At 39.0% G+C, this 15,916-nt stretch overlaps 1 protein-coding gene across 1 annotated transcript in view; it reads left to right on the top strand.

The window, feature by feature from the left end:
- The first annotated feature begins 6,620 nt into the window (after positions 1-6,620).
- The window catches only part of TUSC3 (tumor suppressor candidate 3), a 305,126-nt gene continuing 295,830 nt past the window's right edge, over positions 6,621-15,916 (top strand). The window contains exon 1 of the mRNA XM_058720115.1: positions 6,621-6,732. The gene's annotated coding sequence lies outside the window, so the exon portion shown is untranslated. The remainder of the gene's footprint in view (positions 6,733-15,916) is intronic.

Genomic DNA, 15,916 nt, shown 5'->3' with positions numbered 1-15,916 from the left:
CTCATTTGTAAAGGAGATAATTTATGCAAACCACTTGGTCCAGTGTCTGTCATGATTATAAAAACATTTTGGCATTCTCTAGGTACTTGTTATTTAAACATCAGTCTGCATTTCTACAAAAGCAAAAGAGCCAAATAGGATGTCATGAAACATCCCCTCCTCTGCATTGTATCCAACCTCTGCATTATATGGTAGCAAACAACGTTTTTCTTGTATGTATTAGAAATATAGAGATACACAAATGGTAGAGGAGATTCATGGGTTTATCCCTCCATAATTTTTCTCATGCATTAATATTTCTCTTTACCTATCCAGTTCCAGCCTGCAACCTGTTATTGACTCTACCCATAGAAAATTTCTCACAAATGCTACCATTTATTCATCAAAAACACACTAAGGTTTTACTATGTGCTAGGCTTAGGAGATGCAGAAATAAGTAAGTCAAAATTCCTGTGCATATAGTCTTGTTGGGAGAGAAAAAAAAAAAAGTAAACCAATGTTTACAATAACATAACGAAAGTGATTGCCAAAGCAGAATCTGAAACAAGGGCTACGTGCGTGTAGTTGATTTAGGAATTGATCACAGAGGAATAAAGGGCAGTGGGAACAAAACAGGGAAGAAAGAAAGTCTTTACAAAGATGTGTTATCTAAAAACATTTGTTTTTATTTTTTTTAATTTTTTTAACATTTATTTATTTTTGAGACAGAGAGAGACAGAGCATGAACAGGGGAGGGTCAGAGAGAGGGAGACACAGAATCCGAAACAGGCTCCAGGCTCCGAGCCGTCAGCACAGAGCCCGACGCGGGGCTCGAACTCACGGACCGCGAGATCATGACCCGAGCCGAAGTCGGATGCTTAACCGACTGAGCCACCCAGGAGCCCCTAAAAACATTTTTAAAATTATATTTATTTTGAGAGAGAGAGAGAGACAGAGTGAACAGGGGAGGGGCAGAGAGAGGGAGACAGAATCTGAAACAGGCTCCAGCCTCTGAGCTCTCAGCACAGAGCCCGATGCGGGGCTTGAACTCACGGACCGCGAGATCATGACCCGAGCCGAAGTCGGACACTCAACCGACTGAGCCACCCAGGTGCCCCCAAAGATGTGTTATCTAGTTGGCCCCAACTGTTGGAGGCTGGCACACGGTCCCATTGGAACTTCCAAGGCACTTTATGAAATGTGTCTTAGTCTCAGAATTGATGTCCCCACTTGGCCACGCATTCCTTTTTCTCACTGGTCCCCTCCTCATTGATCAAGGCTAATCCAGGCCTTTAATTCCCTTGCACTTGCAGGTTGTGCATTTTTTAAGTGACTAGCAGGTGTTGCAGGTAAACCACATCATGGGGGCCGGAAATATGAGAAATATGTTCTAATGTTCCAACGTAGCTAGCCTCTGATTCCTTCCTTTAAACCACAAGGAGGATTATTTGTGCTTGAATAATTGTGACCTTATGGGACTTCCCTGATTCTTTTAATTTTTCTCAAGTAGATAGAGATATAGATAGAGCTAATGAAGGACTCACTTTTAGATACCCAAACCTATGGTTTAACCTATGGTAAAACTCGAGACACCTGGGTGGCTCAGTCAGTTGAGAATCTGACTCTTGATTTAGGCTCAGGTCATGATCTCACAATTTGTGGGATGGAGCCCCATGTGGGGCTCTGTGCTGACAGCATGGAGCCTACCTGGGATTCTGTCTCTCCCTCTCTCTCTGCCCCTCCCCTACTTGTGCTCTCTCTTTCAAAAAAAAAAAAAAAATCTATGGCAAAACTCTTCACTATTATTCTCTCATGAGTGTACAATGGAGTTTTCCAGAATTTATATGATATGGGATATCACAAAATTAAATGTAGAGACAGTATGAGGACACAACTATCTCACATTAAGAAGATTGGCAAAAATGTAAAACAATGTCACTCATTCCACTAATGCTTTAAAAAATAACAATGTTATTTTATTTATGTTAACAAGCACTGGAGTTACTATTATTTTTAAATAACTCATTTAAATTTTTTTCTCAATTTTAATTTGTAATATGACAAATATTGATATATACAGCCCACACAAACAAAAGCTCTTGAGGTCCTCAATAATTTTCAAGAGTGCAAAAGGGTCCCGAGTTCAAAAGGTTTGAAAATTGCTACAATATATTGATAAATGTCCAATGGCAGAACTAGGCAAAGAATTCAGAGAGTTCATGGTGGACTGGAAGATTCTGTGAGGACTTCTAGGAGAAACACAAACTTGCACTGAGTCTTAAATGATACAGAAGGATTTGAGCTTTGTAGAATGGAAAGGAGCCAAAAGTAGGGAGCCAGAAAGATCAAAGACGCAGGTCCCAATCAGAGTGGTCGGGGGTACAGAAATTGGATCAGTTCGGCTGTAAGGAGAAAGCAAGTAGTGGCAAAGTACTTAGAAAAGAAAGGTAAGAAAGACAAAGGCTGGAACACAGCACTAGGGAAGTTTCAATTTAGGGAGTTAAGCTTTAGGGAGCCAGCGAAGGCTTTTAAGCAGGAGGGTGACATAAATCCAACTCTGCTTGAGGGAAATTTGTCTTGGGAGTGGATTAGATTCCATATAGAGGGAAATTAGTAGAAATGTTATCATAAGACTCCATGTATAAAATGATAAGGACCAGTGCTAGAGTTTCAGGGCTTGAAGCCTGAGTGCTGGGGGGAAAGGGGGTAGCATTAAGGGAAATAGAGCACTCAGTAGGAAGGAGAGAGATAAAATATTGATTAAGACAATAAGTAGCCATTTGATGTTCAAGAGGCTTCTGGGTCATAACTACTAATTGATATTTGGTATAATTTAAATACTGTTTCTTTTTTGTCACATTAGAATTTTTAATTGTGTGAATTCATAAGCAAAACATATGAAAGTTCAGAACTTAATCTGAGTAACTCATGAATTCCCCATTTTATTTTTTTATTTAAGTTTTAATTCCAGTGTAGTTAATGTACAACTTTATATTAGTTTCAGATGTGCAGTATTGTGATTCAACCCTTCCACACATCACCCAGGGCTCATCACAAGTGCACTCCTTAAACTCAACACTTATTTCATCCATCCCCAGACCCATAAGTTCTCCATTTTCAATCATGCCAGATCACTAAAAGTTTACTATAATTTTCACACTGATGTACACTGTTGGTTTGTTTCACTTAATGAGAAAGAAAATATAGTCCTTGTTGATTTAAAATTATTGATTCGTACGTTATTAACCCCTTTCTATATGAAGCGTGAATGTTCCAGAAGTTTGCTTTATTCTCAGTGGGAAAGGTCCTATATGCAATTAGTAAGCATTGCTCCTGAGAGCAACAGTTACAATATCATTGGACAAAACATGTCCCTGATTTGGAATGCTTTTTCTCTCACTCTTTAAATGTTCCATACACATTCTCTTCTTCGTACCCTGTATTCATTGATATACAATTTTAATGAGAAAGATGATTTTTTAGTAATAGAATCAATTTAGACTAAACATTATTAACTAATAAATTGGGGTACTAAACTTCGAGCTTCCAGGTTTTAGCCTAGCCAAGAGAAATATGCCTTGACATATTTCTTTTTTATTTCTTTTCTTCTTTTTTTTTTGAGAGATAGAGAGAGGGAGAGCAAGAGCACGACTGAGGGAGGGACAGGGGGAAAGGGAGAGAGAGAATCTTAAGTGGGCTCCACACCCAGTGTCCAGCCCAATGCGGGGCTCGATCTCACAATTGTGAAATCATGACCTGACGAATCAAGAATCAGATGCTTCACCGACTGAGCCATCCAGGGACCATGACATATTTCTTAATATCTAATTTAGCCTCTGGAATAAATGATGAACTCTTGTAGGAAACCAATGGAATTTATCATAATTCTACCAATATAACTTAATTACTGATTATAATTCCAGTTAAAAACTTAATATGAAAAAAATTCACGCTTAGCTCAGCATTTGTGATTTTTTAAATAAAACTAGCCATCATTTCTTTCCTTAAAAATGACAAAGTTGAAAATGAACATTTATTCAGTGAAATACAATTACTGGCACAAGCGTACAATCAAATAAGTTACTTTATTTGTCGAGTTTAGGAAATGTATTAGGAAGAAAGTGATGCACTTGGAGATTCAGTGCATAGTTTACTCATTAATTTTAAAAGTTCAGTTCAACCTTTTATATATTCAAAAGAATGGAAAATTGAAAGGAAGTAAAACATAAGTTAAATTGCTCATTGTATTTAACAAATCACAGCGTTTTCAAACCAGGAGAACCACAAATAAAAGGACACTGTTAAGAATTCTGCAGCAAACACATCTGTCCAAGTTCAAACAATGTTTGGCCTAATAAGGATAGTGAAACTATCTCTAAAGCTCACCTGGCTTCATAGTTTCCTTTCTAATATTTTCCTGGCTCTGTAGAACACTTCTTCAATTATTTCAGAATCTCAGAGACACTCTCTATGCACTTCTGTGACCCTCTTGGATTCTTTTCTTTTTTAAAAAATTGCTACAGATTGCTTGAATTAAATACCTTCAATCATTTGTCCACTTCCCTACCTTGCTTCTATATCATTTCATTAAGATAAATTGAATTTTCTTAGTGAGTCTATAAAACTCTGGAAGCATCCTGCCAAAAGGCAGCCAAACTTTGGACTTTGACCTCAGAGCATCTGATATAGAAGAATTTAAGAGAATAATGCCTTCTGCCTTGCTCCCCACTGTGAGCCCCCACTTACTAACCTATGTACAAGTCCTTTGAAATAGTATTTTGTGGTGCTAACATATGCTCCACTGGCCTTTTCAGATACAGGGAACCTGCTGAACAAATAAGTGAAAGGCTAGAGGCGCCTGGGTGGCTCAGTCTGGTAAATGTCCGACTTTGGCTCAGGTTATGGTCTCACGGTTTATGGGTTCGAGCCCAGAGTCAGGCTCTGTGTTCAGAGCCTGGAACCTGCTTCGGATTCTGTATGTCTCTTTCTCTCCGTCCCTCACCCACTCACGCTCTCTGTCTCTCAAAATAAATAAATGTTTTAAAAAAATTAGTGCAAGACCTTCTGAGTTAACCATATGTTCAACATAATGAAAACACGTGCTGGGGGTTGTTTCTGAAAACATCCCAAGCACAAACATAGGTTCCAAATGTAATTGTGTGGGTGCGTGCTCCTTGGTGCTGTAATTGATTTGGTGAATCTTTACTAGACTTTTCCTTAATTCCGTGTTTCAGATATGAATTTATATTGATTTTGAAATTCTAAGACAGGAGTCAAACAATAATGAAAAAATCATATGCAATGAATTTTTGTAAACACTACTAAATTGTATGAATAAAAGAAAATTTTTTTTTTTAATCTTTATCTATTTTTGAGAGAGTGAGAGAGAGAGACAGAGTGAGAGCAGGGGAGGAACAGAGAGAGAGGGAGACACAGAATCCGAGGCAGACTCCAGGCTCTGAGCTGTCAGCACAGAGCCCAACGCGGGGCTCCAACTCACAAACAGAGAGATCATGACCTGAGCTGAAGTCAGATGCTTAACCACCAGACGCTTAACTGAGCCACCCAGGCGCCCCCAGAAAATGTTTTAATTAATGCCATGGGAAGTGGCATTAGGTTGAAGTGTAACAATATTTACAAAAATAATTTAATTTCTGATGATTACACAGACACAGGACTTCAAGGCTTCAGTTATTTGTTAAGATACAGCTTAAAAGTAATTGAATATAATTTAGCATAATATACAAAATCACTTTTATTCTAGAATATTTCTAGGAGACACACTCATTACATAAAACTTATTTTTAAATTTTTTTTAACATTTATTTATTTTTGAGAGAGAGAAAGAGACAGAGTATGAGTAGGGGAGAGGCAGAGAGAGAAGGAGAGACAGAGTTCGAAGGAGGCTTCAGGCTCTGACCAAGCTGTTAGCACAGAGCCTGAGGCAGGCAGGGCTCGAACCCATGCACTGTGAGATCATGACCTTAGCTGAAGTCGGACACTTAACTGCCTGAGCCACCCAGGCACCCCTATGATTTTTTTGATTAGGAAATTAAGATACTTTTACCCAAGATGCGAAAGAATAAATCAGCCCCTGATTCTAGTCAGCCTGGAGCTGATCTAACTCGAACAGACCTTGGTATTTCTTTGCTGAATATAAAAAATTCCACCAGAGACCAACATCAGACAAGGCCACTCTGTGACTGTGACAGAGCAAGATGAAAACGAGTCCCTTGCATAATCTTGTCAAAAACGAGAGCTCTGTATAAACCGCAATGACCAAACATCTGCCTCTCTCAACTGATAGAAGTGACTGTTCCTTTCTTGATCAATTGTATATTTAGTTTTATTTTGTTCCTTTCACCTTCCAGGCAGAAATTATAAAGATGCCTTACCACAGAATTTTTCCTGTTTCTGAGAGCCCTGAATCCAGAATAGAACCATACTTCCTTGAATTCTCCCTAAAAGATTAAAAACAAGCGTTAATGCTTTAACAAGCCCCTTCTAACATTCTCTTACTTAGATTACCCACAATGCCTCATGGAATGAGGAAGGAGTGTTTGCAATGAGCCAATAAACCCAACTTGATTTGGCTTCAATTGTGTTTAGATGGAGAACAGTAACAGAAAAAGAAATTCCACAAGGGTGAGCTGAGACCCTCACCCTTGGACCAGGACTTGAGACTCAGTAATAACGTACACATTGGAGGCCCTAGAAAAAGGTTCGAAATGTCACCCCGGCCACGGATGAGAGGTAAGTTTTACTCTGTACTGAGTTCTGATTAATATTTCATTGTGATTCTTCTGCACCAGATTTATTTTCCTTTCTCAGGAGTAAGTTCTTTTGCGACTTTTTGGTTATATGATCAGGTTTATATTGTATTCTTGGTGAATTGTTTTTCTGCCCTGTGGCATGTACTTTCATGGTCTGCTGGTGTAGTCCGTTCGAGAACAGTCTTTGAGGAGGGTTTGGACAGAGACCTGATAAGTCTGTAAGTCCACCCTCGGGACAGTGGTGAGGAACGGGGAGATCAGAAGTTGCCCTCAGCCTGGCATTCTTTGGGTAAAAGTTGCTTTAGGCCAGCATTTCCAGACGTTGTAAGGGGTTCTCCCTCAGGCTTGTGACAAATGATTTCTTTAGTTTCATGTGCCCAGGGTCAGTTTTGTCCGGCTCCTGATCAGTGAAGTTCCTCAAACACCGACCCCACTCACCGCGAGAGTTCTCACGGGGACTTCTCAGTCTGAAACTGCACATCTTTCAGGCCAAACTCCTGTTTCCTTTATGTTTTCTAAATGTATACTTATCCTCTGACTGGTAGTATTTTGCAGAGGTAAATTGGAACTGCAGTGACTGTTGGGGGGAACTTCTGATTTAGCAAGATGTTTACTGGGTAGCTCCTTTCCAACAAAAGGAGAACAAACACTCACGGGGAGGTTGTCTTGTGTAGAAAAGCGAGATCATTTTATTTCATGTCGAAGACTCCTTTTATGTTTCATTTCTATACTTTGGGGTTCCACAATCTCTGCATTTTAAATTCTATGGCTTGATAAAATTGCCAAGGCCTTTCTCTTTTCTGTGTGTATATGTCAGATGGGTTTTCCTGCATTTAAACTTTGTCTCCTCTCTTGCAGATAGGACACTATTAGCTCTTCACGGTGACAATTCAATATTTGTCCACAATTGGTTTCTTTGCACTTTTGGTTTATTTATTTATTTCTGAGAGAGAGAAAGAGAGAGACAGAGAGAGAGCGAGCATGCACATGTGCTTGTGAGTAGGGGAGGTGCAGAGAGAGAGAAAGAGAAAGAATTCCAAGCAGGCTCAGTTCAGAGCCCTATGTGGGCACAACCTCATGAGCCGTGAAATCATGACCTGAGCTGAAATCAAGAGTTAGTCATTAACCAACTGAACCACACAGGTGCCCCATGCACTTATTTTTCTGTTTCTGTTCCTCTTTGTCCCTTTTTCTCCAGCTGGGAAATTTAAGAGTAACAGATTAGACTATGTGTACACTCCAGGAATATCTAGTGTAGAGAAACAGTACCATTTTGTTTTTTAAGAAATAGATACGTTATTGTTACATTTATTCTAAAAATTGTGGTGGCTGAAAAATGCATTGACTTAATAGCCTTCCTTACTATAATTATGAAGTTTAAAAAAAGACCTCAGTTGCAATACGAGAAAAGACTTTTTGGCATTATTTAAAGCGTTTGCAGGGGTGCCTGGGTGGCTCAGTTGGTTGAGTGTCTAGTTCTTGATTTTGGCTCAGGTCATGATCTCAAGGTTCGTGGGATGGAGTCCCACACTGGGCTCCATATTGAGTGTGGAGCCTGCTAGGGTTTCACTCTCCCTCCCTTTCTTGCCCTTCCCCCACCCCCATCTCTCTCTCTCTCTCTCTCTCTCTCTCTCTCACTCTCTCTTAATCAATAAATAAACTTAAAAAAAAAATAAAGAATCTGTAAAATTCAGTTTACCAATAAAAATAACATCAGCACAATATTTAGATTTATGCAAGACCAGAGTTAAATGTTATATAGTTTAAATTCACTAAACTGATTTCATGAGTGAAGTAAATTATAACTGTTTTCATGACTTTTTAAAGAATTGAATAATATAAAAACATATATTTAAATAAATGAAATGATAATAATGGATGTCTTTCTTAAAGTTTATTTTTATTTATTTTATTAGAGAGACAGAGACACAGAGAGAGAGAGCGTACACATGAGCAAGTGGGGGAGGGGCAGAAAGAGAGGGAGACAGAACCCCAAGCAGGCTCCACACAGTCAGTGCAGAGCATGATGTGGGGCTCGAACTCACGAACCCTTTTTAGCGGGGTCTTTGTCCAGTTTTGGAATCAAGGTAATGCTGGCCTCGTAGAATGAGCCTGGAAGTTTTCTTTCCATTTCTATTTTTTGGAACAGCTTCAAAAGAATAGGTATTGACTCTTCTTTAAATATTTGTTAGAATTTCCCCAGGAAGTGCCTGGATAATTTTTAGGTAAGTAACAGGAAAATACATGGATCACTGAAAGAATTCTGCACCACATTCCAGTGTGGCAGGGATTTTTCCACAGCACCAAATATTTCTCAGACACTAGGTGGGTGTCCTAGAATTTAACTCTATGTGGATATTCTCTATCAGGAGATAGTTGATGTGGGAAACAAAGACAGAAGGAAATGGCAGATAAAATTAAATTTCCTTATAATCTGCAGATCAATGACAAATACTTGAGGCAGGCAGAATATAATATTTCTCCAGGAACTCCCTACCCTCTTAAGGTTAATGTTTTGCTAGAGGGAGAAACAACCTTAGCCTGACAACAGCTAGGCCTCTGGGATCCTGCGTCTTCTTTATCATATGAAAATCCTTTGGGGAACCTCCCTTTTGCCTTTACCTCTCCCAAATCCACTGTACGTAGTCTCTCTTCCCAACCCCTGGGGCAGCTCTTCCTACCTATGGGTCCTGTCCCTGTGCTTTATTAAAACTACCTTTTTACATGAAGAAGTCTCAAGAATTCCTTCTTGGCTGTGGGCCCCAAACCCCCACCACCACTCCAAAACCACATCAATAGTGTCAGATCCCATGGGTTAAGGGCTCAGTCCTACAAGACTGCTTCCCTTCCCCTATCACCCCACCAACTCCAGTCACAAGGCCAAGTTAACAACATCTGTGCTTCTGCCCAACTGGTTGGAGGTTTCAAGGACCCCCTCCTTCGGGTCAAATGATTTGCTAGAGTGACTCACAAGACTCAGAGAGACATTTTACTTCCTAGATGACCAGTTTCTTATAAAAGGATATAACTCAAGAACAGCTGGATGGAAGAGATGGATAGGGTGTTGTATAAGGAAAGGGGGGTGGAACTTCCATTCCCTTTCAAACTATACCATTTCCCTAGAATCTCCACGTGTTCACCAACCCAGAGCTCTTTGAACCCAGTCCTTTTGGGTTTTTATGGAGGTTTCATAGCACTGGCATGATTGATTCAACCTCTAGCTCCTCTCCCTTCCCTCTAATCATGTGGTTAGTTCCCCTGGCAACCAGCCCCGTCCTTGGGTGGAGTCCAAAAGTCACCTAATTAACATAATAAAAACATCTTTCTCACCCTTGCCATTTAGGAAATTTCAAGGGTTTTAAGGAGCTCTGTGCCAGAAATGGGGATGAAGACCAGATATACATTTTATATTATAAATCACAATGTCACAATTGCTAAACATAATTTAAAATTTTGGAGAATAGCTATAGATGAGCAAAATATACACTATTTACCTTAGAAAATATATGTAAAATAAGACATTAGCACTCATGAAATAAAGATAGCTCAACAGTTCTTGCTTTTCTGTCTTCTATTTTTCCCTTGTGTCTGGAGAAAAACATAGTTACTTTGATTAAATATGGTAATTAATACAAGTGTTTGAGTATTCCAGGCACTCCAATTACAAACATTCCAATTATAAACATACAAAATAATGCATGTGATTGTCTGCTTATTAACAGTTATTATAGTTTATCAATATGGTATATTTATTATGACATATACTGATATGCCCCGATTCGAGAGACACCCCCCCCCCCCCCCCACCGAAAACAAACCACCAGAGTCCAGAGTCAAAGCCAAGCGGCAAGGGTCGTTTATTGCAGGTTCGAACCCGGTCCTCCACGCACTCGTTGCCGGTGACGCAAGAGGCCCCGAGCAAGGATCTTACCGCTTCTTTTATAGACAGGCACAAACAAGTTAGGGATTTTTTTTGAGGTTACAGAGCTGTTATAGGTTGACATTTAAATTTGAACGCTCAGCAGAACTTGATTGGTTCCCGCCTTTATTTCAAACCATTCAGCAGAACTTGATTGGTTCCCGCCTTTATGTCAGACCGAGACCGGGTGCGCCCTGGCATAGTTACAGAAATGGCAGGGGGGAGGGGAAAGATCTTTTCTTTGCAGTTGTGAGTACACCTGGTAATTTTTCTCTTAGCCTCTCAATACAGTGTTTTATTTAATATACTAATATTTTAAAGCTACAGCTTTAAGTTTCACAGATTTATTAATTTTTTAATCTGTGAATGCCTAAATACATATATAGTAATATAATAGGAAAAGATAAGACTCAGTAGACAGAAAGGAAAAGGTTTGGACCTGATGTTCCTGGGTGGGGAAAAACACATATTCTGGAACAATGCTGGGAGCCTCTTACCACCGCAAACTCCCTCAGGCATATGGGTCCTCTTAAGAATGTAACAGACACCAGTCTACTCACCCTCAGCTTCTTCTCAGGAATTTGACCATCAGAATACCTAATTAAAATAAGTAAAATAAGTAATAAGTTATATGGTGGATAGTATGACCATAGCCTGACTCCTCCCACAATGAATTCCAGCCAATCAAGAATGACAACCCAGCAGCTACAGTGATCAAGCCAATAGGGTAGGACCTGAGGAGGAACAAGGGCGAAGGGAAGGGGCCCGCCCAAATCCTACAAAACAAAGTCCCTTGCCTATAGTTGGGGGCATCTACATTTGAATGCCTCCTCTCTGTTAAGAGAGCTTTCCTACTATTCTCACTTTCTCATCTTAAATCTAACAAACTTTTGCCTGCTGCCCATTTTATTTTATGTCCACCTCTTCATTCTTCAAAGCGGTGAGACGATGAACATGGTTATTGACGTAAAAAAATCTTGCAACAGTAAGGTGTGTTAATAAATCCTTTACTACATATTGTTTCAAGAATAATGCACAGAAAGCCTAAAATTATTATTTTAATCTCTATCTATAAAATCACCATGTTATTTAATGCCTAGATTAGCACTTAAGTTTTGTCACAAAAAATGCTTTTATAGTCTCTCAAATAATTTTTGAAAAGATTACTTATATTTGAAAGAAAAGTTCTTAGCAATCATTACTGTTTGTTGCAGTGTTTTGACACAATTACCTGTAAATATTTTTTGTCTTTAGATACTTATGAATTGTGTGACTTTATTTTTATTTTTTTTTAAATTTTTTTTAACATTTATTTATTTATACATATATTGGAATAGATTTATAAAATTTTTTTGAATGTTTATTTATTTTTGAGAAAGAGAGAGACAGAGCAAGAGCGGGGGAGGGGCAGAGAGAGAGGGAGACACAGAATCGGAAGCAGGCTCCAGGCTCTGAGCCATCAGCCCAGAGCTTGACGCGGGGCTCGAACTCACGTACCGCGAGATCGTGACCTGAGCCAAAGTCGGAGCTCAACCGACTGGGCCACCCAGGTGGCCCCAGGATAGTTTTAATTGAAGATGGATTTAAAATGGTTACAAAGTGTAATGGAAATTCTAAGATAACCAGTAAAAAATGTTTCAAAAGAAGTATAATTGGTATGCTGAAAAAAGATAAAATCAAGTGTCAATGCCAAAAAAATTTTTTTTTCTGTAAGAAAGCAGTAAGTAATGATCTGGGGCAGAATTCTCAATTGCAAACCACGGAAACTGTGTGAAGCAAAAACAAACAAACAAAAACTACTTCGAGTTTACTGGGACTATCAGGCAAGAGGTCTAAAGAACCAAATTTAACACTAAACTTTCAATAATAATCCTCTGAATCACGCCACAGAAGAGGCAATGAGAAAATCACTGTCACCAGTGCTCCTCCTAACAAGCTATATATATTACGGGTTTTTTTTAATTCGTTGCAAAGAACTTGATTTTAAGGCAGGTGCTCCTGGTGCTAGCCAGAATGCCACCTCTGCCCTAGGACCCACACCGGAAACCCATCACCATCACCCAAGCCTCATGTGCCTGCCCAGGCGCCCCATGACTTGTGTGACTTTAAATAAGCAACTTGTGGGGCGCCTGGGTGGCTCAGTAGGTTAAGTGTCCGACTTCAGCTCAGGTCACGATCTCGCGGTCTGCGAGTTCGAGCCCCGCGTCGGGCTCTGGGCTGATGGCTCAGAGCCTGGAGCCTGCTTCCGATTCTGTGTCTCCCTCTCTCTCTGCCCCTCCCCCGTTCATGCTCTGTCTCTCTCTGTCTCAAAAATAAATAAACGTTAAAAAAAAATTAAAAAAAAATAAATAAGCAACTTGTGAACAAAATGTATGGAAGCAAAGAGAAAACAGTGACTACTGTTGACTAGGAGTTGGGAATCACAATGGAGATGATATTTAAGTTGTGCACTAAAGAATGAGCAAAATTGTGAAGTACAGGGAGGATAGACAAGTTCATTCCAGAAAGATGCAACAGTGACAAAGGCAGGAACACACAGAATGTCATCTTCAATAACATCTTTCTAAAGGAATTTAGAAGACTAGATATCCCTTTGTGCATTTTAAAGTAAACATCTAAAAGTTTTCATTACAAGCTTAAAATACAAAGATGAAAATTTCCATCAAGTTATAAATATTGACATTCAAAAAATAAAACTGTCATGGCATTCTTTTAAATATTTCTGAAGGAATGGAAATGATAGCTATCCATTAAAAAACAAATCCACACACAAGAAGGAGCTCTTCTTTTTAACAATTGCTTATTTTATATTATCTTTTTATCCTCCTGATTTGCATTTCCATTATGTTGCTTCCAAGGGATTTGAAAAATTATAATTTTTTATGTAACTTATTATTAAAAAGTAAATTTTATATTGAAATATAGCATATATACATAAATCACAAAGTTATGGCTCAAGAAATTTTTACAAAGAATACACACTTGTGTAATAACCAGCACTCAGAACAGGAGGAAATTGATCATAGACTATTTCCAGTACTCTAGCGCCCTGTTGAGCCCTCTTCTACTATCCTGACTTCCAACCTGAGATATTTAATATATTAGCCAACAATGGCCAGATCATATATAAAAATAGAACTCTGACCTACAACCTATAGCAATATGTCCAGGAAACCAACCCCTTATATGTAATAAACATCCCAGGAAGCCAGCCTCGACCTATAGGAGGTCAGACTGCTATCCCTAGTCAATCCAGAAATCCCAACAATAACTTCTCTAACGGTTAGCCCCAAATAGCCAAGACTTGATAAAAAACTGACAGCTACCTAGTTTTTGTCCCTGTTTCCAACTTAGACCAACTACAGAGAGCCAAATACGCTGCCCTAGCCAATCACATAGATGCCCTCCTTCTATTTAGTCTAACCACAGTTTCCTCCAAGCCAATAGCTTCCAATTGGGGGGTACCTAAGATCTTCCCTTTTTTCTACATTAAGGTTTCCTACTCCCTCTGCCTGTATTTAAGTCTGTCAAAAGTCAAGTGAGGGTGGCTTCCTCCCTTGCTATAGCAAGCTCAGAAAAAAATAGCCTCTTCCTGTTCTCATTTGGTTGATGTTATCTATCTCCACACATCCAAATACATTAGCTTTGTGTCTGGATCCTTAGATTGTAAAATTCATTCACATTATGTATAGATGTCATTAGTTCATTTTTATTGATCTGTAGTACGACTGTATCACAAGTTATATATCTGATTAACTGTTGTTAGATGTTTGGTCTCTTTCCGGCTTTGGGCTTTTATGAACAAAGCTGCTATACGAATTTATACATGTCATATGGTGAATTTATGTCTATTTGGAACTGCTGGTGCAGTTAGCTTTAGTAGACACTGCCACTTTCACAAACTGGTTCAACCAGTTTACCCTCCCACTGGCAGTGTAATCAGATAGACTTTTATCCTAATTTTTGTTTTGCTTGAAAGTCTTCTCTGCAAAAAAGAGTTGTGTGAATTGAAATCTGATTTAAACACACTTCTGACCATAAGGCTGTATTAAAATTTATGTTTTGCACTGAGTCATCATTAGTTATGAGTTGTACCCAATTGATCAAAATAACAACATATATTATGAAGTTGAGAAAATAGTAGTAAACATGAAAAAATGAAAAGCAAAGTGTACTGGGAAAAAATTACTTATAGAAATGGTTAAGGTTTTTAAAAATTACTTTACATGTCTATGGATGAATATTAATTATTGCTGGAATGAGATAATATTCAGCATTATTTTATTCTTATTTTTAAAAAAGAATGTTTATTTTGAGAGACAGAGAGAGAGAGAGAGAGCACAAGTAGGGGAGAGGCAGAGAGAGAGGGAAAGAGAGAATGCCAAGCGGGCTCTGAGTCAAAATCAAGAGTTGGATGCTTAACCAACTGAGCCACCCAGTGGGCTCTTACTCTTACTTTTAATTTTTGTTTGTATTAGGTGTTAAAGAACTATGATCACAATGAGGAGACAAGAATAGGAGTCTGTTATCACAATATCACTCAATTTTTGAATTCCTTTTGAGTAATGGGCCAAAACTTATGTAGCGTTCTATTCCCAAAACAATTTTTAAATGATCTATACCTGACAAGTGGATTGTGCCCTCTTTCAATATTATTGAAAGCAAAAAACCAGAAACCTCTGATTAACAAAAGGATTTTTGTCTAAGACATTAAAATCACTCACTTTTCAACACATATACAAATACTTAGGATGGTCCTTTGGCTGCCCTGGAGGGCTTTTTGTTTTTTTGTTTTTTGCATGTTTCTTTACTTGTTTTGAGAGAGAGAGGGCGAGCACAAATGCTTGAGTGCCTGCTTCCCTCGGAGCAGGGGAGGGGCAGAGAGAGAGAATCCCAAGCAGGCTTTACACTGTCGGTGCAGAGCCCAATGCGGGACTCAAACTCACCAACCGGGAAATAATTACCTGAGCTGAAATCAAGAGTTGGGTACTTAAGCAACTGAATCACCCAGGAGACCCTGTTTTGTTCTGTTTTGTCTTTTTAGTCCCTTGTGGGGGGCAACCCACCTAGACATACTAGTCAGGATGGGAGGGAGAGATCTCTTTCTTTAGCTAAGATGGAAGACCCTTGTCCTAACAAAGCTGGGCAAGAAGAAGAAGAGTTAGCCTGCACTTCAGCATTTTTTCCAAGTCCATTAATTTCAGGGAAGAACACAGGATTTTTGAGATTTTGGAAATGGCTTCTC

Source organism: Neofelis nebulosa, chromosome 3 (assembly GCF_028018385.1).
Source record: "Neofelis nebulosa isolate mNeoNeb1 chromosome 3, mNeoNeb1.pri, whole genome shotgun sequence".
NCBI classification, from domain to species: Eukaryota; Metazoa; Chordata; class Mammalia; order Carnivora; family Felidae; genus Neofelis; species Neofelis nebulosa.
Note: the sequence above shows the minus strand (reverse complement) of the source record. Positions and strands in the feature narration are given on the sequence as shown.